At 32.9% G+C, this 26806-nt stretch overlaps 1 protein-coding gene and 1 long non-coding RNA gene across 2 annotated transcripts in view; one reads left to right on the top strand and one right to left on the bottom strand.

Moving 5' to 3' along the window:
* The window catches only part of LOC139861452 (uncharacterized), a 69019-nt gene that overhangs the window by 36965 nt on the left and 5248 nt on the right, over window positions 1-26806 (top strand). The gene's annotated exons all lie outside the window — the stretch shown is intronic.
* On the bottom strand, window positions 19747-24857 carry LOC139861952 (uncharacterized). The gene is made up of 3 exons (XR_011764021.1): window positions 24014-24857; window positions 23752-23847; window positions 19747-23009 (listed from the first exon to the last, which is right to left on the bottom strand). It is a non-coding gene; the product is annotated as an uncharacterized lncRNA (long non-coding RNA).

A 26806-nucleotide genomic window follows, 5' to 3' on the forward strand; every position in this document is an offset into this window, starting at 1 on the left:
TGGAAAAGAGAAAAATGGATCTAGCTTCAATGGATCCTTGGATGGCTCGAAGTTCTTGTATTAGAATGATAACCTACTGTAAGAAACAAAGATTTCTTGAGGTTGGATGATCACCTTACAAGATTGGAAGTGAGCTAGCAAACTTGAAAGTATTCTTGATTTTATGAAACTAGAACTTTTGGAATTTATGAAGAACACTTAGAACTTGAAGATAGAACTTGAGAGAGATCAATTAGATGAAGAAAATTGAAGAATGAAAGTGTTTGTAGGTGTTTTTGGTCGTTGGTGTATGGATTAGATATAAAGGATATGTAATTTTGTTTTCATGTAAATAAGTCATGAATGATTACTCATATTTTTGTAATTTTATGAGATATTTCATGCTAGTTGCCAAATGATGGTTCTCACATGTGTTAGGTGACTCACATGGGCTGCTAAGAGCTGATCATTGGAGTGTATATACCAATAGTACATACATCTAAAAGCTGTGTATTGTACGAGTACGAATACGGGTGCATACGAGTAGAATTGTTGATGAAACTGAACGAGGATGTAATTGTAAGCATTTTTGTTAAGTAGAAGTATTTTGATAAGTGTATTTAAGTCTTTCAAAAGTGTATAAATACATATTAAAACACTACATTTTAACTGAGTCGTTAAGTCATCGTTAGTCGTTACATGTAAGTGTTGTTTTGAAACCTTTAGGTTAACGATCTTGTTAAATGTTGTTAACCCAATGTTTATAATATCAAATGAGATCTTAAATTATTATATTATCATGATATTATCATGTATGAATATCTCTTAATATGATATATATACATTAAATGTCTTTACAACGATAATCGTTACATATATGTCTCGTTTAAAAATCATTAAGTTAGTAGTCTTGTTTTTACATATGTAGTTCATTGTTAATATACTTTATGATATGTTTTCTTATCATAGTATCATGTTAACTATATATATATCCATATATATGTCATCATATAGTTTTTACAAGTTTTAACGTTCGTGAATCACCGATCAACTTGGGTGGTCAATTGTCTATATGAAACATATTTCAATTAATCAAGTCTTAACAAGTTTGATTACTTAACATGTTGGAAACATTTAATCATGTAAATATCAATCTCAATTAATATATATAAACATGGAAAAGTTCGGGTCACTACAGTACCTACCCGTTAAATAAATTTCGTCCCGAAATTTTAAGCTGTTGAAGGTGTTGACGAATCTTCTGGAAATAGATGCGGGTATTTCTTCTTCATCTGATCTTCACGCTCCCAGGTGAACTCGGGTCCTCTACGAGCATTCCATCGAACCTTAACAATTGGTATCTTGTTTTGCTTAAGTCTTTTAACCTCACGATCCATTATTTCGACGGGTTCTTCGATGAATTGAAGTTTTTCGTTGATTTGGATTTCATCTAACGGAATAGTGAGATCTTCTTTAGCAAAATATTTCTTTAAATTCGAGACGTGGAAAGTGTTATGTACAGCCGCGAGTTGTTGAGGTAACTCTAGTCGGTAAGCTACTGGTCCGACACGATCAATAATCTTGAATGGTCCAATATACCTTGGATTTAATTTCCCTCATTTACCAAATCGAACAACGCCTTTCCAAGGTGCAACTTTAAGCATGACCATCTCTCCAATTTCAAATTCTATATCTTTTCTTTTAATGTCAGCGTAGCTCTTTTGTCGACTTTGGGCGGTTTTCAACCGTTGTTGAATTTGGATGATCTTCTCTGTAGTTTCTTGTATAATCTCCGGACCCGTAATCTGTCTATCCCCCACTTCAGTCCAACAAATCGGAGACCTGCACTTTCTACCATAAAGTGCTTCAAACGGCGCCATCTCAATGCTTGAATGGTAGCTGTTGTTGTAGGAAAATTCTGCTAACGGTAGATGTCGATCCCAACTGTTTCCGAAATCAATAACACATGCTCGTAGCATGTCTTCAAGCGTTTGTATCGTCCTTTCGCTCTGCCCATCAGTTTGTGGATGATAGGCAGTACTCATGTCTAGACGAGTTCCTAATGCTTGCTGTAATGTCTGCCAGAATCTTGAAATAAATCTGCCATCCCTATCAGAGATAATAGAGATTGGTATTCCATGTCTCGAGATGACTTCCTTCAAATACAGTCGTGCTAACTTCTCCATCTTGTCATCTTCTCTTATTGGCAAGAAGTGTGCTGATTTGGTGAGACGGTCAACTATTACCCAAATAGTATCAAAACCACTTGCAGTCCTTGGCAATTTAGTGATGAAATCCATGGTAATGTTTTCCCATTTCCATTCCGGGATTTCGGGTTGTTGAAGTAGACCTGATGGTTTCTGATGCTCAGCTTTGACCTTAGAACACGTCAAACATTCTCCTACGTATTTAGCAACATCGGCTTTCATACCCGGCCACCAAAAATGTTTCTTGAGATCCTTGTACATCTTCCCCGTTCCAGGATGTATTGAGTATCTGGTTTTATGAGCTTCTCTAAGTACCATTTCTCTCATATCTCCAAATTTTGGTACCCAAATCTTTTCAGCCCTATATCGGGTTCCGTCTTCCCGAATATTAAGATGCTTCTCCGATCCTTTGGGTATTTCATCCTTTAAATTTCCCTCTTTTAAAACTCCTTGTTGCGCCTCCTTTATTTGAGTAGTAATGTTATTATGAATCATTATATTCATAGATTTTACTCGAATGGGTTCTCTGTCCTTCCTGCTCAAGGCATCGACTACCACATTTACCTTCCCCGGGTGGTAACGAATCTCAAAGTCGTAATCATTCAATAATTCAATCCACCTACGCTGCCTCATATTCAGTTGTTTCTGATTAAATATGTGTTGAAGACTTTTGTGGTCGGTATATATAATACTTTTGACCCCATATAAGTAGTGCCTCCAAGTCTTTAATGCAAAAACAACCGCGCCTAATTCCAAATCATGCGTCGTATAATTTTGTTCGTGAATCTTCAATTGTCTAGACGCATAAGCAATCACCTTCGTTCGTTGCATTAATACACAACCGAGACCTTGCTTTGATGCATCACAATAAATCACAAAATCATCATTCCCTTCAGGCAATGACAATATAGGTGCCGTAGTTAGCTTTTTCTTCAATAACTGAAACGCTTTCTCTTGTTCATCATTCCATTCAAATTTCTTCCCTTTATGCGTTAATGCAGTCAAGGGTTTTGCTATTCTGGAAAAGTCTTGGATGAACCTTCTGTAGTAACCAGCTAGTCCTAAAAACTGGCGTATGTGTTTCGAAGTTTTCGGGGTTTCCCACTTTTCAACAGTTTCTATCTTTGCCGGATCCACCTTAATACCTTCTTTGTTCACTATGTGACCGAGGAATTGAACTTCTTCCAACCAAAATGCACACTTTGAAAACTTAGCGTACAATTCTTCCTTCCTCAATACTTCTAACACCTTTCTCAAATGTTCACCGTGTTCTTGGTCATTCTTTGAGTAAATAAGTATGTCATCAATGAAAACAATGACAAAATTGTCAAGGTATGGTCCACACACTCGGTTCATAAGGTCCATGAACACAGCTGGTGCATTAGTTAAACCAAACGGCATGACCATAAACTCGTAATGACCGTAACGTGTTCTGAAAGCAGTCTTTGGAATATCATCTTCTTTCACCCGCATTTGATGATACCCGGAACGTAAGTCAATCTTTGAATAAACAGACGAGCCTTGTAGTTGATCAAATAAGTCATCGATTCTCGGTAGTGGGTAGCGGTTCTTGATGGTAAGTTTGTTCAACTCTCGGTAGTCGATACACAACCTGAATGTACCATCTTTCTTCTTGACAAACAAAACAGGAGCTCCCCACGGTGATGTGCTTGGTCGAATGAAACCACGCTCTAAAAGATCTTGTAATTGGCTTTGTAGTTCTTTCATCTCGCTGGGTGCAAGTCTGTAAGGAGCACGAGCTATTGGTGCAGCTCCTGGTACAAGATCTATTTGAAATTCAACGGATCGATGTGGGGGTAATCCCGGTAATTCTTTCAGAAATACATCAGGAAATTCTTTTGCGACGGGAACATCATTGATGCTCTTTTCTTCAGTTTGTACTTTCTCGACGTGTGCTAGAACAGTATAGCAACCTTTTCTTATTAGTTTTTGTGCCTTCAAATTACTAATAAGATGTAGCTTCGTGTTGCCCTTTTCTCCGTACACCATTAAGGGTTTTCCTTTTTCTCGTATAATGCGAATTGCATTTTTGTAACAAACGATCTCCGCTTTCACTTCTTTCAACCAGTCCATACCGATTATCACATCAAAACTCCCTAACTCTACTGGTATCAAATCAATCTTAAATGTTTCGCTAACCAGTTTAATTTCTCGATTCCGACATATATTATCTGCTGAAATTAATTTACCATTTGCTAATTCGAGTAAAAATTTACTATCCAAAGGCGTCAATGGACAACTTAATTTAGCACAAAAATCTCTACTCATATAGCTTCTATCCGCACCCGAATCAAATAAAACGTAAGCAGATTTATTGTCAATAAGAAACGTACCCGTAACAAGCTCCGGGTCTTCCTGTGCCTCTGCCGCATTAATATTGAAAACTCTTCCACGGCCTTGTCCATTCGTGTTCTCCTGGTTCGGGCAATTTCTAATAATGTGGCCTGGTTTTCCACATTTATAACAAACTACATTGGCATAACTTGCTCCGACACTACTTGCTCCGCCATTACTCGTTCCGACACCATTTGTTCCTTTCGTTCTATTAACCCCTGGTCCGTAGACCTCACACTTCGCCGCGCTATGACCATTTCTTTTACACTTGTTGCAAAATTTGGTGCAGAACCCCGAGTGATTCTTTTCACACCTTTGGCATAGCTGCTTCTGATTGTTGCTGTTGTTGCGGTTATTATTGTTGTTGGGATGATTGTTGTAGTTGCTGTTGTTGTTGTTGTTGTTGTTGTTGTTGGGCCGTTTGTTGTAGTTGCGATTGATGTTGCGATTGTTGGGATAATTGTTGCGATTATTGTTGTAATTGTTGTTGTTGTTGTATTGGTGATTCTTATCACTGTTTTCCTCCCACTTTATTTTGACTTGCTTCACATTGGCCTCTTCAGCAGTCTGTTCTTTAATTCTTTCTTCAATTTGGTTCACGAGTTTGTGAGCCATTCTACATGCCTGTTGTATGGAGGCGGGCTCGTGTGAACTTATATCTTCTTGGATTCTTTCCGGTAATCCTTTCACAAACGCGTCGATCTTCTCTTCCTCATCTTCGAATGCTCCCGGACACAATAGGCACAATTCTGTGAATCGTCTTTCGTACGTGGTAATATCAAATCCTTGGGTTCGTAACCCTCTAAGTTCTATCTTGAGCTTATTGACCTCGGTTCTGGGACGGTACTTCTCGTTCATCAAGTGCTTGAATGCTGACCACGGTAGTGCGTACGCATCGTCTTGTCCCACTTGCTCTAGATAGGTATTCCACCATGTTAACGCAGAACCTGTGAAGGTATGCGTAGCGTACTTTACTTTGTCCTCTTCAGTACACTTACTTATGGCAAACACCGATTCGACCTTCTCGGTCCACCGTTTCAATCCGATCGGTCCTTTGGTTCCATCAAATTCCAAAGGTTTGCAGGCAGTGAATTCTTTGTAGGTGCATCCTACACGATTTCCTGTACTGCTAGATCCAAGGTTATTGTTGGTATGTAGCGCAGCCTGTACTGCGGCTATGTTTGAAGCTAGAAAAGTACGGAATTCCTCTTCATTCATATTCACGGTGTGTCGAGTAGTCGGTGCCATTTCCTTCAAAATAGTTAAATGGAACAAGTTAATCATACAGAATATTAAGAGTAGTTAATAGTATTTCGTAGCATAATATGAACTCATTTATAAAAGCTTTTTCTTCATATTAGCGTTTTATAAGTTTAAATTCGGGTAGTACCTACCCGTTAAGTTCATACTTAGTAGCTAATATACAATTCAACTACTACAATTCTATATGAAAAACTGATTATAATAATATTTCGCGTTCAAACTTTTATACAATATTTTACAAACTTACAATACCGCTTATTTTACATAAAGCATGAAATACAGCACACAATAACTTTGATACAAGATAGTTGTGAAGACAATTCTAGCTAGTACACAAGTCGTTCAGCAAAGGCAATAAAGACACGTAATTCATACGTCCAGAAACAAGTCATGCATTCTGGTTTTACTAGGACTACTTCCCATCCTTGGTCTTGTGCAACATAACCGTTATGGCCATTGATAAAACAGCGTGTTGTAACGTCATCAAAGGGATGAGGGTTACGTAATGTCCAACAGTCCCGTAATAATCTAAAAACCTCATTTCTTACCCCAATTACCGACTCCGTCACTTGTGGAAACGTTTTGTTTAATAGTTGTAGCCCGATGTTCTTGTTCTCACTTTGGTGAGAAGCGAACATTACTAATCCGTAAGCATAACATGCTTCTTTATGTTGCATGTTAGCCTCTTTTTCTAAATCACGAAGTCCAATATTCGGATATATTGAGTCAAAATAATTTCTTAACCCGTTGCGTAAAATAGCATTTGGGTTCCCCGCAATATATGCGTCAAAGTAAACACATCGTAACTTATGGGTTTCCCAATGTGATATCCCCCATCTTTCAAACGAAAGTCTTTTATAAACCAAGACATTCTTGGAACGTTCTTCGAATGTCTTACAAACTGATCTCGCCTTAAATAGTTGTGCCGAAGAATTCTGGCCGACTCTAGACAAGATTTCATCAATCATGTCTCCGGGTAGGTCTCTTAAAATATTGGGTTGTCTATCCATTTTGTGTTTTTAAACTGTAAAATAGACAAGAGTTAGATTCATAAAAAAATACTTATTAATACAAGCAATTTTTACATATATCATAAAGCATAAGAACACTATATTACATATATTACACCACACGAATACAACTATCTTATTCCGACTCGCTCGTTTCTTCTTCTTCGGTTTTGGTTCGTTTTGCCAAGTTTCTAGGGATATATGATGTTCCCCTAATACGAGCCGTCGTTGTCCACATTGGTTTAGAAAAACCTGGTGGTTTAGAGGTTCCCGGGTCATTGTTACAACTTAAGGACTTCGGGCGTTGACGATACATATAAAGTTCATCGGGGTTGGAATTAGATTTCTCTATTTTTATGCCCTTTCCCTTATTATTTTCTTTTGCCTTTTTAAATTCAGTTGGGGTAATTTCTATAACATCATCGGAATTCTCGTCGGAATCCGATTCATCGGAGAATTGGTAATCCTCTCAATATTTTGCTTCCTTGGCGGAAACACCATTGACCATAATTAACCTTGGTCGGTTGGTTGAGGATTTTCTTTTACTTAACCGTTTTATTATTTCCCCCACCGGTTCTATTTCTTCATCCGGTTCCGATTCTTCTTCCGGTTCCGATTCTTCTTCCGGTTCCGATTCTTCTTCCGGTTCCTCTTCGGGAACTTGTGAATCAGTCCACGAATCATTCCAATTTACATTTGACTCTTCATTATTATTAGGTGAGTCAATGGGACTTGTTCTAGAGGTAGACATCTATCACATAATATCAAACGCGTTAAGAGATTAATATATCACATAATATTCACATGTTAAAAATATATAGTTTCCAACAAAATTTGTTAAGCAATCATTTTTCAAGTAAACACGGTCGAAGTCCAGACTCACTAATGCATCCTAACAAACTCGATAAGACACACTAATGCAAAATTCTGGTTCTCTAAGACCAACGCTCGGATACCAACTGAAATGTCCCGTTCTTATTGATTAAAAACGTTCCATATTAATTGATTTCGTTGCGAGGTTTTGACCTCTATATGAGACGTTTTTCAAAGACTGCATTCATTTTTAAAACAAACCATAACCTTTAGTTCATAAATAAAGGTTTAAAAAGCTTTACGTAGATTATCAAATAATGATAATCTAAAATATCCTGTTTACACACGACCATTACATAATGGTTTACAATACAAATATGTTACATCGAAATCAGTTTCTTGAATGCAGTTTTTACACAATATCATACAAACATGGACTCCAAATCTTGTCCTTATTTTAGTATGCAACAGCGGAAGCTCTTAATATTCACCTGAGAATAAACATGCTTTAAACGTCAACAAAAATGTTGGTGAGTTATAGGTTTAACCTATATATATCAAATCGTAACAATAGACCACAAGATTTTATATTTCAATACACATCCCATACATAGAGATAAAAATCATTCATATGGTGAACACCTGGTAACCGACATTAACAAGATGCATATATAAGAATATCCCCATCATTCCGGGACACCCTTCGGATATGATATAAATTTCGAAGTACTAAAGCATCCGGTACTTTGGATGGGGTTTGTTAAGCCCAATAGATCTATCTTTAGGATTCGCGTCAATTAGGGTGTCTGTTCCCTAATTCTTAGATTACCAGACTTAATAAAAAGGGGCATATTCGATTTCGATAATTCAACCATAGAATGTAGTTTCACGTACTTGTGTCTATTTTGTAAATCATTTATAAAACCTGCATGTATTCTCATCCCAAAAATATTAGATTTTAAAAGTGGGACTATAACTCACTTTCACAGATTTTTACTTCGTCGGGAAGTAAGACTTGGCCACTGGTTGATTCACGAACCTTAAGTTCCTTGGATAAACCTACTGGAAAAGAGAAAAATGGATCTAGCTTCAATGGATCCTTGGATGGCTCGAAGTTCTTGTATTAGAATGATAACCTACTGTAAGAAACAAAGATTTCTTGAGGTTGGATGATCACCTTACAAGATTGGAAGTGAGCTAGCAAACTTGAAAGTATTCTTGATTTTATGAAACTAGAACTTTTGGAATTTATGAAGAACACTTAGAACTTGAAGATAGAACTTGAGAGAGATCAATTAGATGAAGAAAATTGAAGAATGAAAGTGTTTGTAGGTGTTTTTGGTCGTTGGTGTATGGATTAGATATAAAGGATATGTAATTTTGTTTTCATGTAAATAAGTCATGAATGATTACTCATATTTTTGTAATTTTATGAGATATTTCATGCTAGTTGCCAAATGATGGTTCTCACATGTGTTAGGTGACTCACATGGGCTGCTAAGAGCTGATCATTGGAGTGTATATACCAATAGTACATACATCTAAAAGCTGTGTATTGTACGAGTACGAATACGGGTGCATACGAGTAGAATTGTTGATGAAACTGAACGAGGATGTAATTGTAAGCATTTTTGTTAAGTAGAAGTATTTTGATAAGTGTATTGAAGTCTTTCAAAAGTGTATAAATACATATTAAAACACTACATTTTAACTGAGTCGTTAAGTCATCGTTAGTCGTTACATGTAAGTGTTGTTTTGAAACCTTTAGGTTAACGATCTTGTTAAATGTTGTTAACCCAATGTTTATAATATCAAATGAGATCTTAAATTATTATATTATCATGATATTATCATGTATGAATATCTCTTAATATGATATATATACATTAAATGTCTTTACAACGATAATCGTTACATATATGTCTCGTTTAAAAATCATTAAGTTAGTAGTCTTGTTTTTACATATGTAGTTCATTGTTAATATACTTTATGATATGTTTTCTTATCATAGTATCATGTTAACTATATATATATCCATATATATGTCATCATATAGTTTTTACAAGTTTTAACGTTCGTGAATCACCGATCAACTTGGGTGGTCAATTGTCTATATGAAACATATTTCAATTAATCAAGTCTTAACAAGTTTGATTACTTAACATGTTGGAAACATTTAATCATGTAAATATCAATCTCAATTAATATATATAAACATGGAAAAGTTCGGGTCACTACAGTTACCGGGTGCCTACAACTTATAGAATACTTTTAAACACTTGCGAGTGTACGAATATTTATGGAAACTAAAATCTTGTGGTCTATTACTATTACAGAAATGATTGATTATGATAAACTAATGAACTCACCAACCTTTTGGTTGACACTTTAAAGCATGTTTATTCTCAAGTATTAAAGAAATCTTCCGCTGTGCATTAGCTCATTTTAAGGATATTACCTGGATTCATTCATGACATACTTTGAAAGACGTTGCATTCGAGTCGTTGAGTTCATCAAGATTAATATTAAGTCAATTATAGTTGGATGTAATATGAAATGGTATGCATGCCGTCAATTTTTGATGTAAAGAAAGTTTGTCTTTTAAAAACGAATGCAATGTTTGTAAAACGTATCATATAGAGGTCAAATACCTCGAGATGTAATCGACTATTGTGAATCATTTATAATGTATATGAACGGGTCCTTTCAGTTGGTATCAGAGCGGTGGTCTTAGCGAACCAAGTCTTGCATTAGTGTGTCTAACTGATAGTTGTTAAGATGCATTAGTGGGTCTGGACTTCGACCGTGTTTGCATGTCAAAATTTTTGTTTATCATTTTTAGTCGGAAATCATCTACTTACCATCCTTAGGAAATTACCTGCTTATCCTTCTTTGTCTAGACACGTCTTTCTGCATTGATTGCATGAATAGTGTATAGACAAAATTCATATCTTAGCGTATCTGCTAAATCATATCTTATCGTATCTATTACCGTAAACTTTGCCTGACATATTCCGTAAATTCCTCCGTAATCTATGAAATCTTTTGATCTATATATATAGATATTCTATGTAGTTAGAATACCACCCGATAGCCGGAAAATCATTTCGTATCGAAAAATCCTTTATCAAATCGTACGAAATGGAATTCGTCATCAGTTCAAGTTCCTCGGATTTCGAAATGGAATTCCACTCAAGCTCCGAAAGCAGTGTGACTGGAATGGATCAACCAATCAGCCATCATCTATTCTGGATGAATTAGGGATGGGTTCGTAGCCTCCTTAATCATTTGAGACAAGAAGAAGGCGATCCTTTCCATCCACCACATTGCCCTCTAGGCAATGAACCTGAAGCACTTACCGACGAACCTGTCCGAAACACCATTTTATCTCTCATTTTCAGAGTATCTCGTCATGATTATATACTACACCAAATTCTAGATCTTATTTATCTGCTCGTCCGAACCGACAATCACCCCGGTGTAATAGAAGAAGTCAACGAGCTTCGCGCTCGGGTAGTGGCTTTGGAGAATATGGTGCAAAGGTTACAAACACCAGCAGCAGCACCAGCAACATAACCAATACCACCATCAACAACATCAACAGTACCATTACCACCACCAACAACAACCGCATCGCAAACCTCAACTTCACAATCTGTCCCAGGAGCATCGACGTCATACGCCCTATAGATACTAAGGAATACCACAACGATGAAGTATTGATTCATAACTTCATTGAGAAAACATTCTACGACGATTATGTAATTTCTAAAGTTTGGAAATTATCTATCCTAGCCTTAACCATAAATCAAGTGAGTTTAATTTAATATTAACTCATTAAATCTATATTACATCTGAAGAAATATACACATATATTTCCATAAAGACTGTAATAAAATTCTTTTATACAAAATATTAATTGTGACATTTTTTTTAACGGGTAGGTAATACCCGAGAGATATATAAATTCACAATTAATATGTTACATTCTTCGAATCTGATTCAGCAAATCATCCATTATACTCCCTACTTTCACAACAATATACATTCTTTTATAGAAATCAAAACAACCATACTCATTCAAAAATCTAATTACATATTCTGATTTTGAAATCGCCGAATTCAATTCAAGTTATAACCGGTATCATCACTCTTAGATTCTTACATCTTTCAAAGCTATACTTTAACTTCAAAACTGTGTTAGAACATCGTATGTATATTAACGATTATAATCTGTGTTCAAGCCCTTCGAAATACCTGAAGACACTTCAAATAATGAACAATCGAGATGATGATCCAACCACATGTTATCTACAGTTACGTACCTGAAAAACTCTTGAAACCAAAGTCATAATTTAACATGTATCCATGTCAGACCTTTTGGCATTTACTAGCTAAAATAACTTTTCAATCCCTTCTAAAAATAGACAGTTTTGTCACAGCTCCAGCAAACCAACTTCAATTGTTCATTCGAATAAGCCTTATTATAATGATTACCCCTTCATCATTATTACCGGGGAACCTTTCATATCTCGCCACATTAGCAGTAAACTTATTAACAACTTCATTGATCTTTAACTTTTCGAAAAATCTTTATATTTATCAAAACCCCATTATTTACTCATCTGCATCTTGTAACGAGAATTGCCATATGAATCATCGAAAATTAGCAATCAGTATTTTGAAATCTCGCAGCATGTCTACGCTAACAATTATATGTGTATATCTTCTGGACTTATATACTTTGAATGTGAAGTTTCTGAAAAACACCCTAAACTAACTAGTTCTTGAAATACTGATAACGCAGTAAAAACTATAAACGACCTTAACAGTAAAAAGTTTGATGATAAAGAGTAGTGTGTTGGCAAAGCTCAGAAAAAGAGAAGATTTGGTACAGAAAAATACGGATTGAGCAAACCATGAATAAGGTTGTGGATAAATTACAAGGACGAAATCTACCTTCAAAGAATCCAAATGATTCCGTGTCTGCTGAAGTCATTATCGAATACCTTGCTCCTGACTCTAAACCCTTACGGACAATATTCTTCATCATCCTCTGATATTAGAAATTTTAAGATATCATCGTATCTTTCATTATAAATATTCTCCATATTTCTGAAGATATTTCCATAATTATTCTTATCTGAAATCATTTACCTCTTCGTGCTATCTGTATTACACCATAGGAATATTTTTGAAGTAGTGTTGGGAACTGAAGCATGAACTAATATAATATAATGACACTTGATCAACGTGATTATATTACAGTAAGTCATGCTGAGTTTCTAAATAGAACGTGATGATTCACAGATCATAACGTCATCATGTGCTATGTTACACGACTCTTGTATTCTCTTTAACCTCTAAAATATGAAGAAAATATTTCTTGATGATTCGGCCTTTTCCGAGGTATTCTAGTAAATTGACAAGTAAAGATCGTGCCATTACAATTTCCTTCTTAGAACATTAACAATGTTCATTCCGAAATTCATATATGCGAATTCTGGACCATTACAAGCGGTGCTTAATCGCAAGAAGAAGAAACGAAAGGACAAAACTCCGAAATAGAAATTGGGGTATAAATCGCAAAAAATAAAAGAGAGCATTAATTGGGGATGACAATGATTATAGAAGACAGAAGCAGGGACATCAAAATATAAGAGAAGATATAAAACCCAACAACAACCCAGAAACTATAAACTGTATATATCGATGCATATAGCAATATAAAGACACGGGAGAACTAAAAAAACTATAAAACCAAGAGTATAGTAGAAGTAAATAGATTCTTCTGGAGGTAGATAAAAAAGAAGAACGACAGATATGAAAGTGAGGAGTATATCGAGAATCAGCACTGGATGAAGCATATTGACGAATAATTTTAAAGTAAGAATCGATGGAGAAAGAATAGAAGGTGTGAATTAAAAGGAAACGAAGGAGGTGGATTTATAGTGAAATATCCGACAGAAAAATCGAGATGAATCATCGCATTAAATCGAAGAGGTTCATAATTTCATTAATCACCGAAGAATCAAATCCTATATAGATTACAAAGATTTTCTTTAATCCGGAGATCAACCGTGATGACGTCAAAAGATAAGATGAATCCCTATTTTCTCATTTCACTCTTTTACGATAGCTTCACTCATACGTTTCGAGTAATCGAATTATTTTATCCATATTTCTCAATCATGATAAAACCCTATGAATCAACTTATATTCATCATAATAACATTCTTATTGTTAGCCATTACGACCTCGATCAAATTTCGGGACGAAATTTCTTTAACGGGTAGGTACTGTGACGACCCGGAAATTTCCGACCAAATTTAAACTTAACCTTTATATGTTTCTGACACGATAAGTAGAATTTGTAATGTTGAATCTCAAAAAGTTTGGAACTACATTCATGTAATCAATTACCCTTTGACCGTGTTCGACGATTCACGAACAATTATGAGTATATAGATATGTATATATAATATATAATATTAACTGAAAACATTAACAAAGTATTAGATATATGATACTTTACATGAACGTATTTGTTTCGATATATTTATCGACAGAATTAAGAGATAATATCAAATGATTGAATTATCAGATACATTATGATATGATTACGGGCCTATGTTATGAGGTCCACTGTGATTTAAGAAATATATTCTTTTTGACAACATTCGGAAAATGGTAAAGTGATTTATAAATAAGAACAAATGTGTCAATTAACGGGAACTAGACAAGGGTTAGTGAAAATTCCTGTTTAATTTCCAAGGCATGTTTTATAATATTTTTCTCGTGACCTTGATAAGATAACTATGTTAACTTTCATTTTATTTAATATGAAAATAAGAACGTGGAGTGTAAATAACTTAGATGTTGGATATCGACAAGTTAAGTAACTCGACATTTTTCATTAAGATGATTTCATACATTTATTTAACCTTTGGACTTTATCCCATGCTTCACCAATAGACTATAATTTAAAAACTTGAAACCTATTATGAATATATATAATTCTACTTTTCTAAAATGTTTTATGATATAACAATTTCCATTATTTTAACCTTTTAACAAAATGATTCTTAAATATATTTAGTTTTGGAAAACAAAATTATCATATTTATTTGATTTAGTTTCAAAAGTACAAAAAACGTTTTCAGTTTAAAAAGAACTTTATTATTAAAACGTATATATCTTTTATAAATATCTAGAACCACTTTTGACAACTCATTACTTAACCAGTATGATAAAGATAACGATATTTATATTTTATTTTATTAAATATATATAACGATTTAAATTAATATTATATATATTTATACGCGTATTATACGTATATAGTTTTATACTTTTACTATACTTTAACTTTTCCTTTACTTTACTTTACTTTTACTTTACTTTAGCTTTAATAATTTATACTTTAATAACTCACTTTAATAATTCATACTTTAATAATTCACTTTAATAATTCATACTTTAATAATTCACTTTAATAATTTACTTTAATAATTCATACTTTAATAATTCACTTTAATAATTCATACTTTAATAATTCACTTTAATAATTCACTTTAATAATTCATACTTTAATAATTCACTTTAATAATTCATACTTTAATAATTCACTTTAATAATTCAAAAATCTATTATAAATAGAATTGAATAGGTTTCATTATTTCATAGAAACTTAAAAATATATTTCTATAAACTCTCTCAATCGAATTACATATATATATTTTCTTTGTATTATTTCAAGATATTATTAGTATACATAAAATACTACGACGGAGTTATACTCAGACTATTTCAAAATAAGTTTTCAAACGGGATAGAGCTAAGGAAATTATGGGTTATAGCTATGGAGGTTATGGGTATTGATCGAGGGTATTGCTCGTGAGGTCAACCTAACGTTTATCATTTTCGTTGCGTCTACGTACTTTTCTGCAATATTGAATCACAATATTGATACGTTCGTGAATCCGAGACAAACCCTGCACTTGTTCAGTGCCGTCATATACATAATTGCTACGAAATACAGTATTGTGAGTTTCATTTGCTCCCTTTTTAATTGCTTTTGCAATATATATTTTTGGGCTGAGAATACATGCGCTGTTTTATAAATGTTTTACGAAGTAGGCACAAGTACTAAAACTAATTCTATGTGGGTTTAAACCAGAAATATACCCTTAGCTTGGTAACATTAAACTACTTGTCTATGTACGGTAGGCGCGAATCCTAAAGATAGATCTATTGGGCCTGACAAACTCCATCCTGACTATGGGATGCTTTAGTACTTCGAGGTTATTTTAAACACACCTGATCTGCTGTACTTCAGAGGGTAAAACATGAACGTTAAGGCTTGTTACCGGGTGCCTACAACTTATAGAATACTTTTAAACACTTGCGAGTGTACGAATATTTATGGAAACTGAAATCTTGTGGTCTATTACTATTACAGAAATGATTGATTATGATAAACTAATGAACTCACCAACCTTTTGGTTGACACTTTAAAGCATGTTTATTCTCAGGTATTAAAGAAATCTTCCGCTGTGCATTAGCTCATTTTAAGGATATTACCTGGATTCATTCATGACATACTTTGAAAGACGTTGCATTCGAGTCGTTGAGTTCATCAAGATTAATATTAAGTCAATTATAGTTGGATGTAATATGAAATGGTATGCATGCCGTCAATTTTTGATGTAAAGAAAGTTTGTCTTTTAAAAACGAATGCAATGTTTGTAAAACGTATCATATAGAGGTCAAATACCTCGCGATGTAATCAACTATTGTGAATCATTTATAATGTATATGAACGGGTCCTTTCATCCCTGTTAAAGTATTTAATATTGTGGTTTCTAAATTTCTAAATTTTGTAGTAAGTGCAATCTCTTAGTTCGTAATTTCAGATGTTAAAGATTTCATTCTTTCAAGTTGAGGTCCAAAACTTCAATATGATTGTTGATTAACTGTCACAATCAAGATTAAGTTAATGTATGTTAATCTCAAAATTAAAATATGAAAAAGTAGTTAATATAAAACCAATAATAATAAATAAGGTAAAGAAATTACCCGTAGCATATCAGTTGGACGTAATCTACCCATCCACATTATACACCACTGAGTAGGACACATACCATAAGTAATACTAAAGACATCAAATTTAGTAACAATTTTGTTCATATTAAATAAGCTATAGAAATGTAATATTATGTTTTCGATAATTGGTAGAATGTCGTCTTCAATGAATTCTTCAATCAATCTTCTACGTAGTTGTAATATATGTTGGCGATGTTCAACAAACCAATCACTATACTTTTTGCTAAAGTTAATCGGATTTTCAGAAAATATTTAAACAAAAACTTATATGGTATACACAGTATTGTTATAAAAGATCGAAGTATATAGATTATATTAAATTAAGATGTACCACGATTGAGGTCTTGGTGTCTTTCAATCCGTAAATGTGATATAATACTTTAGCAATGCAGTTGTAAATGGATTGAGAACTAAAACTCATAAATTCGTATATTTTCTATTTTTTGGTGAACTTGTATTAAAAAAGTACATTTTGTAGTAGTTCGTTTTTTTGGTGAACATGTATAACCTTTTTTCCATCTTAGTGAAGTACGTTTACAATAAAAAAATATAATTGTACGTTAATTATAACAGTTTGAAATTAACAACTACTATTGTCATTTTAACAATTGGAACCTTTTTTTTTTTTGCGGTGTTTCATAACTGTTTCTCTATTCTTTGCTTATTTTCTTTTTTTTTCTATAAATTAAAAAAAATAACATATTACGTATATTTGACTCATGTAAATGTAGTTAGAATAAATTATTTCAATTTTTGTAATCCCATATTTTATAACCTAAACCATAAACTATATACACTAAACTCTAAACCCTAAACTCTATATCTAAACCCTAAACCACTAACCCTTTACCCTAAACACTGAACTTTAAACCCTAAACTTAAACCTTAAATTCTAAAATCCAAACCCTAAACCCTAAACCCTATACACTAAACCCTAAATCCTATACCCTAAACCCTAAACCCTATATCTATACTTTAAACCATAAATTGTAAAAATTAAACCCCAAGACTTAAACCCTAAACCAAAAATTCTAATTTCTAAGCAATAACTCCAAAATCAACCCTAATCCACCAACCCTTAACCATACTCTAAACCCTAAACCATAAATTCTAAAATCGAAACCCCAAACCCTAAACTCTAAAACCTAAACCCTAAACCCTATATCTAAACCCTAAACTATAAACCATACAACCCTGAACTCTATACCATAAAATCTAAAAAGTAAACCCTAAACTCTAAAGCCTAAACTCTAAACCTTTAACTCTAAACCCCAAACACTAAACCCTATGCACTAAACCCTAAGCCATAAAGCATAAATTCTAAAATCTTAACCCTAAATCCTAAACTGTAAACCATAAACCGTAAACCCTAAATAGCAATTCCTAAACCTTAAACCATTAACTCTCAACGTTAGTCCTTTTTATCCATTAAGCTTAAACCATATACACTAAACTCTAAACCCTAAACCCTAAACCAACCCTAAACCACCAACCCTTTAACCTACACACTAAACCCTAAACCTTAAATTCTAAAATTAAACCCTAAACTCTAAACCTTAAACCCCAAACCATATACCCTAAACCCTATACACTAAACCATAAACCCTAAATCATATACACTAAACCCTAAAACTAAACCCTATATCTATACTCTAAACCATAAATTGTAAGCCTTAAACCCTATACCTTAAACCCTAATTCATAAACTCTAAAATCTAAACCTTAAACTTTAATGTCTAAACCATAAACCCTAAATCCTATACACTAAACTCTAAACCCTAAACCCTAAACCCTAAACTCTAAACCCTAAACCCTAAACCCCAAACCCTATACACTAAACTCTAAACCCTAAACCCTAAACCACCAACCCTAAACCCTACACACTAAACCCTATACCCTAAACCCTAAACCCTAAACCATAAATTCTAAAATCTAAAACCTAAACCCTATACAATAAACCCTATACACTAAACCCTAAAATATTTTGATTTTTTCTTCTGTTCGTGACCATGTTATATGCAAGCAACCCGATGCGCATATGCACTGTCTTACATGTCACACCTTACCTATTAAACCACCATACATATACATCTATCATCCACTTAATTTCCTTTCATAAAATCATATAAATGCCACCAGTTGTACTATAAACATCTCAACCAAAGTTCTTACTCACCACTTGCCTAAATTCCCCATATGACGACTTCCAATGATTATCAAAATTCTACTGTCAGTTGCAATAGTCCACGGAGACATCAACAACTTTTAGCAACATTAAAGAAAGTAAAATTCAGCTGACATTGAATCTGACCCAGGTTATCAACACTCAACAGTCACCGAACATCATCCAATGTCAGTTCCATAAGCATCCATAAATTCAGCACATCAGTCCAGACATTAGAAAGAATTAGAATCTCTTCTAAAACACAACACTAATTTATTCGTTGGATCCAAAATAGTGAAACATGACCTGCAATATGTTAATATGGGACTTAAATATGTTAATATATTGAACATAATAGCTAATTTATTGTACCCATTTTAGATATAAGAATGTTAATATGTTTAACATGAATTAGGATTTAATTCACTATAGCCCCTGCAATCTATTACTCCGTATCTTTTTCCGTTTATTATTTTCCTTTGTAAAGATTATAAAATAAAATGATGTTAAAATAGACCTTTACGTGCGGGACAACTCAAGAAGTTAAAAATTTAACATGCACATTAGAAGACTATATAGTTAATGACTAAGAAGACTATATAATTACATTAAAATTATATATCGTGATTTTATCTATATGCCGTGTTCATTGACAGTTGAAACTTGCTAATACCCGCGAATTCGCGAGCTTAACAAAATAAAATGTTATAATAAAATCACCTCGCAAGTAATTCAAAGTTAAAATGTATTATGATACAAGTAAATGATCATAATATAGCAACTTTAAAGATATTATAGAATCAAAGAAAGATAAATGAGTCACACATCATAGTAATACAAAATACCCATTCAAATAAAATACCACATCAATTGTTTTGCCAAGAGTATAGTACCATACCATCAGGAACCAAACCAACAATATCGTGATACTTCAACTGAACAATATAAAACACTCGTGTCTGTGTTAAGAAGTGAAGAATAATACATGTAACATCCCACAAGACTAAATATACATACACGATTGGATACATAACCATTAAAATGGAAAACGTAACATGAACACAAAGGGTTGAAGTCGTGACGTTCAACTTTACTTCAACAGCATTTCTTGTACACAGGTGGTTTGAACCTTTAATTGAAAACACAGTAAATAATAATAAACCAAAATTAAAACATAGTTAATAATAATGAATCAAAATTAGAGTGATTTAAAAAGACTTAGATATCGTACTTACATAAGACTTTAATATTTGACAAATGTTACTACTAATTTCTCAAAGTTTTGTATCGGAATTGGGATATTGAGAAAAATGTTTTTTTTAGCAGCTCAAAAATTTGTTGTTTTTATCATTTCATTTCGTAAATTTTTATTAATTCAACGAAAAATGTTAACAATAAGTTTACCTATTAGAACTTGTTAAATGTACTATCAATATTCAATTACCTGGAAGATGAAGAGGAAAAATCCTGCTTGATGCGATGGACATGTTATAAATATGTGGTGAAACATGGTTCTTTTTTGCACGTTTTAATGAGATGATGACTAAAAACCTGTTTACATTCCTAACCTTGTTCACAAATCTTTTTCCATTAGCCTTCCATTTATTATTGTTTATTTATATGTATCATTCATAAGATTCAATTTGGTTCAAAAAATTATAGTTATAGTTATAGGCTTCAATAATATAATAGCACTATATGCACTATAGTAGATAAATGATGAACAGAACAACTTATCTTTATAGTTGATGAGCTTTTATAATACGATGGTTTTGTTGAACCCTAAGCTTTGATGTTATTGTCAATCAAACTCCAGCCGAAAACAATATCCAGAACATAGTTATCTGAATGTATCTTATACTACAAAGAATACAAGTATACTGATATTTAGAAGAATTAATTAAACACGTACCTGTTTCCGAAAAAGTTTGAAGAATAAAAAACGTTTTCAGAAAGTAATTGAATAGTAGATTTGGTACTTGAGAATATTTCCGAAACCCCGGAGATTGAAAACTTATTCAGGCGATGTATTAGGAATCTTACAATATACAACACTTTAGCAATACCCCCGTACAGCACCAAAATCAATCTTAATGGATGCAAGAAATACCTGTGCAGCACCAAAAGCAACATTCACACGAATTTTCCAGTCTAGATCAAACAGAGACACTACTAACAATAATCACAACATTACGGTAAACTTAAAAAAAAAAAAAAAAAAAAAAACTTTAAATCAATCTATGTGGTAAAAAGAATACAATTAGTTACCATGAAGGTAGAAGTAAAGAGTGTTTGTTAGTCACAAAGAGTACGCAACGTTCCTTCAAGCATTTAAGCAATGCTTGTTGAACACCCTCTCTAGACACATTTCTGCCCGTGTTTAATGTTTCAGCGTGCATATATGATTGATTTAAGATATTTACCAGGAAAAAAATATTCTACAACACACCCATTTCTAATTCCATGAATGAATCTAGGACAACATGCCCTTTTAATAATCTTGTCTACTTCAGGGATGTTCTGAGCTACTTCGACGTTAAAGCAGCAACCTGACCAAATACATTAAATGATTAACATAACACTTCTGCGGTAGTAATGATTTATTAGTTATATCCTCATATTTTACATACGAAAATTCACAAGAAATGTAGTTGCCACAAGACGCTTATAAAATACTGATGCCACATCTTCTCAAACATAACTTTCCTACAAACTGAATCGGAAAAAAGACCCAATTTTAGTTACATATAAAATGACAAGAAACTTAAATACCAATGCAAAAATAAAAACTTAAAAGTACTAAATAAGTAACACATTTTGTAACACTAAACACATTAACGTAAAGAACATTATTAGGATATTGAAAAGTAAGGTGATTTTTAGACTTCATATCAAATCATTTTGTATTAAATGTAGGGGAAGTATAATTTGTACCAAATCTACCCTTTCTAATGTAGTAGAATCAGCAATGACAGAAGGCAGATTCACAGCCCCATTCGCAAGTAATGTTTTTTCCGGTCCTTGCAGTGAAAGTAAGATACAATAATCAAAACAAAAACATATAGATATTAGCGAAAAAAATTTCCATTAAAAAATAAACGCAAGAACTTTGAACACAATTGACAATAAAAATAAAAATTAAAAAAAAATGATAACTTAAGCCAGTTGGACCATTGATAAAACATTGTTATTCTCTAACTCCACACGATCAACCTCATTGTATAAAATTTAATCTTTGTCGAATCCAAAAACCAAATACATACCTTATCTATAGCAGATAAGAAGAAACATACCTGGAGAGATGTTGCTCAACTAAAACCCAACGCAAGGTAACCCAATAACAGGAGATCAAAATTGTGAAATAGTAACGGCAACGTTATAAAATAATGCATATATATAAACTGTTTGGTTGACTGAATCCACAACAATTGAAAACCTTAAAATTGGGTTAGCAGAAACATTTTCAGCATAAAGATGTAATGATATTTCATTGCTACCAACTGCGTAGAAGTTAAGATACATACCAATCACATTTCTTCAAGCTTGTTGGTGAGTCGGCTACCACGTTCGCTTTTCAATTACTTCAATCGGCCAAATCGCAAGATATGCTTCCCTAAAACAATACGTATAACTATGTATCTACCTATCCTTGTAGTTATAGTGATCAATGTATACCATGCACATGACAACACTTATAATTAGTATGAAGGTCAATGTTCCAATGTGGATTTGATAGATTCAAATATAATATTCTATGCCACATGACAGCAACTAATCAATTCCCTTGTCAACGAAAATACAGTAGCACACCTTTATAAACTAATTTTTTAGGCTTATGTTTATCTAAGTACAAAATACTCTTTTAACTTAATAAATTGATAGCAAACGCGAAAAATGTAGTCTCAAAAAGAAAAGGTATACCAAGCAGATACCTTTAATCTTCTTTCTACTTCAGCATTATACATTCCATCAAAACCACCAATTGAGTATTTGCTCCCATTCATAGTGGAAGCATCAACTTGTGTAGAATAGAACAAGAAATTACCGGATGAAATCCATCTCCACTCCTTTTAGCGGTTTAACCGCTACCATCCTTAAACCCCATTGACACCTCTGAAATATAAGATTTACTTTTGCAATCATAACTAAGATATAAGTGAATATATCTTGCAAACTGTAATTAATCGTCATATTTGCAAGAGGTGTTAAAATAGTCAACAAAAAAAAAAATTATACGATATCAAGATACATCACATTTACACATTGTTAAAATGGTGAAGTGATAATACATCAAGTTACTTTCTACCATATATCTAAAATCCTAAAACAACACAAATCAATCATCAATCGTAATTGGACTAATTACTATTGATTTAACTTTAGTGCTAAACTTTTTGCTTTGTTCATCCATCCTATATGTAATGGCTCAAACGATCAGTTCAGGTAACTGCACATTGAAGTTCCCAGCTTGCATAATATTAACATAATTAGTATTTATGTAAGCATTTCATCAAACGGTTTATATGCATGAGAAAAAGACTAATGACAAGTTCATACAAACACCTTAAGGTATTATAACCAACCTTGATAACTGTAGCACTAACAACAACCCAAACAAATAAATGTTCTAATTAAAGTTTCAACACACAAGAAAACATTGTTCAAGTGAAAAAAACTTACTACCTACAATCCCCACCAACTTATTCAACTACAATACAGAGTACAGACAAATGTATAACACATACATTGTAAATACACTTAGTGACGGATAAAAGTAAAAATACACAAAAAAAAAAAAAAAAAAAAAATGTAAAACAATAAAATTAAAATCCATCAAGAAATTAGAAACACTTACCTTTAGTAGAAAAACTACTAATCTAAGGTGATGATGACAATAACGATCCCAATACATATCTGGTAGAATCGTGGACATCGACATCTATATACTTACCTGTTTATTCACCAAAACAAAAAAATACAATAGAAAATGAAGATCAAATATATTAACTGCCAAGGTGAGTTGAATTGTATCCATATCTCATTTATAATTTAGGATCTAAATTTGTAAAAAATAATATGCGATATATGAAAAATAAATGATGAATAGCAAGTCATACCTTCTGCCATGGATAAGATCTGATTATGTGAAGGTTGTGTTGAACCCTTCATCACAATGTAACAAAACAACACCATAAAAATTATTACAAGAGTTCAAAGAATAATAAATTGGATTGACCTGGGTAATGGTAGATCCCAGAGATCGAATTGATAGATTTCTACATCTGGAATAGGGTAAAATCAGGCTCAAAAATTTCTATCGGCAACCGACGAAACATCATATATTGAAACAATCCATAAAGCAAAACAAAAAGATTTCCAATCAAAACTCACCTTTAATTGATTGAAAACGACATCGGATGAATGATTTGTATCACAAATTAATCGTTATTGATTTGAATAATAAGGAATATAAACGAACTATGAAATTAGCCTTTTTTTTAATGGTCTTGATGTGCGTTCCTTGATGTGGATGACATAAACTGATAACCGAACATCCCATCCCATTCCCATTCCCAATTCCATAATCCCATAAAAATAATCATTAAGTAAAGAAATCCAAAAACCTGAAGATAGAAGAATCCAATCGTTAGGGTTGGTAATCGATGCTCTGAATTATGCTTTCTTTTCATATCAATTAAGTAAAGAAATCCCAAACCCTGCAAATAAATAAATCGAATAGTTATAAGAACTCAAAGTCTCTGATTTTTTCTTTCTTTTCCTACCGAAAATTCGGATTAGAACCCTGGCGATGCTTGGTGGATGTTGATGACATTAACAAATTGAGGATTTGGATGGATGAAATACATGAATTGATTTGGGGCATTTAGTCCGTAGTATGTTGAGGATGGATATATATAATGGATGAAGAATTAACTGATAAAACAAAATGGCTTAGGTATCGATTAGGTTTGGAAGAAGAATGAATAGGTCTGGAAGAGATGAAGATGATGAATTGATTTAGGGTAATTTGATGGGTAAGGATCCGAAATCCGAATAGATTGTTGTCCTTAAGGTCCGCGTGTTTTTTTTCAAGGGTATAAAGGGTATAAATTTTATTTTACCATTTATTAGCTAATATTTTAAGTGGATGATTATGGACCATTAGATCAAGGGGTATAATGCTGTAATTATTTAATCTAACGTTAATTAAGGGAATTTTGAAAACAATTATTAGCTAATCGAGACTCTCTTTTAATGTATATAGTGATTATTGACTATCGACTGTGGCTAATTAATTAAGTTAACTCGTTGAGTACCCTGTTAGGCAAGTTTATAATGGAGGCAATTTTATGTTCGGTGTACTATCATTACATAAACATCGATATCTGTTGTGATATCATACTCATGTTATTATCTACACATATCATGTACTCATTATCTTATTTTATTGTATGTATGGGCATGTAACGCTTACTGGAAGGGTTTTGAGCATAATTTTAAATGAATTGTCAATGATTTAGAGCGGCATTTCGTCGGCTTAGTTTTATTGTTATAGGCATTTTGTATTAAAGCCGGCAGACTTACCTTGTAATCGTTTACTTCATCATTTTGATGAAGGTTTTAATAGTATGATTCTTTTTCGCTGAAAAAAAAAATGATTTAGAGCGGCGAAGTAACATATATATACAATTTTGATTCATAAGATTTTCATTAATAAAGTAATGGTGCTTATACTTGTGACTTGTGAGATTTTGAACTTGTTGTAGAGCTGTTACAAAATATCTCCAAATTATGTTTTTGATAAAGAAGCTGAACGTGGAAGAAATATGCTTTATGTGAACAACCTCTTAATCGGCAAAACACGAAAAGAGGCATCGAGGATGTTTTTTGACACACTCGCATGGTTACTAATTAATATAACTACCAAGTACTTAAAGGCAATTATTAGGTTAAATCATCTTGTTGATGTTTTATGCATTTTGCAGGTTCTTAAAGCAAGGATTACATCCATGTAGAGCAGGCGGATCCGTATGAAAACATAAACGTTTTCCACGTGCGAAGCTTTTGAAGGCGGACTTTTAATTGCACATTACTAATCTCGCACCATTGCGAAATAAACAAGCTGCTTGGAGCTGGATTATTGTTCTTAGAGATATGTTGTTTGTTTTATGTTGTTTGTGGTAGCTTATTAAGTAAGTTAGTTATGTTGGTAGTTATAACAACCATGGAGTCAAGTAGATCTTGTAGCATTTGTAATAGCTCTTATAGAGCCTATGATGTTTTATGGATTAGATTGATTTTAGATTGATTTGTATATACGTATATAGAGTTGATCAATGCTAATTCATGACTATTATTATTGTGTGGTTTACTTGTGTTTGCCATTTGTTAACCTTTGTGATTTGCTACTTGCTTAGTGTTGTTTTGAAACTTATGGATACAAACATTTTTTAACTATGTGTATGCCATTCTATTTTAGAATATAAACAAAATACAATGTTTTATTGACTTTTTTATTATTGTTATATGCAACTAAATATTTTGTATAAACCAACTTATTGCAATTATATATTAAAATTAAAATCTTTTGATACAGATGATTTTAATAGCCATGTTTCCAAAACCATGATTCATGATAAAAAAGTTAAAGCTAAAGGGCTTTGACCTAAAAGCTATCAAATCAACACATGAATCGTAGTATCAAATGGCAAACCAAATAAATAAAATATACGTATACAATATAAGATATAGTAAAGTATCGAAAGACAACTTTTTATTGGAAAGAATTATGAAAACTGTTGTAGAGACCGATATCAAAGTATTATTTTATTATAATTTTATATTTTAAAAAATCTCACAGGTCATAGTCTGTGTCACGTGCGAGTCTGTGTAGCTTAATATGTGTCAAG

The sequence above is a fragment of the Rutidosis leptorrhynchoides genome, chromosome 8 (assembly GCF_046630445.1).
Source record: "Rutidosis leptorrhynchoides isolate AG116_Rl617_1_P2 chromosome 8, CSIRO_AGI_Rlap_v1, whole genome shotgun sequence".
Classification (NCBI taxonomy): domain Eukaryota; kingdom Viridiplantae; phylum Streptophyta; class Magnoliopsida; order Asterales; family Asteraceae; genus Rutidosis; species Rutidosis leptorrhynchoides.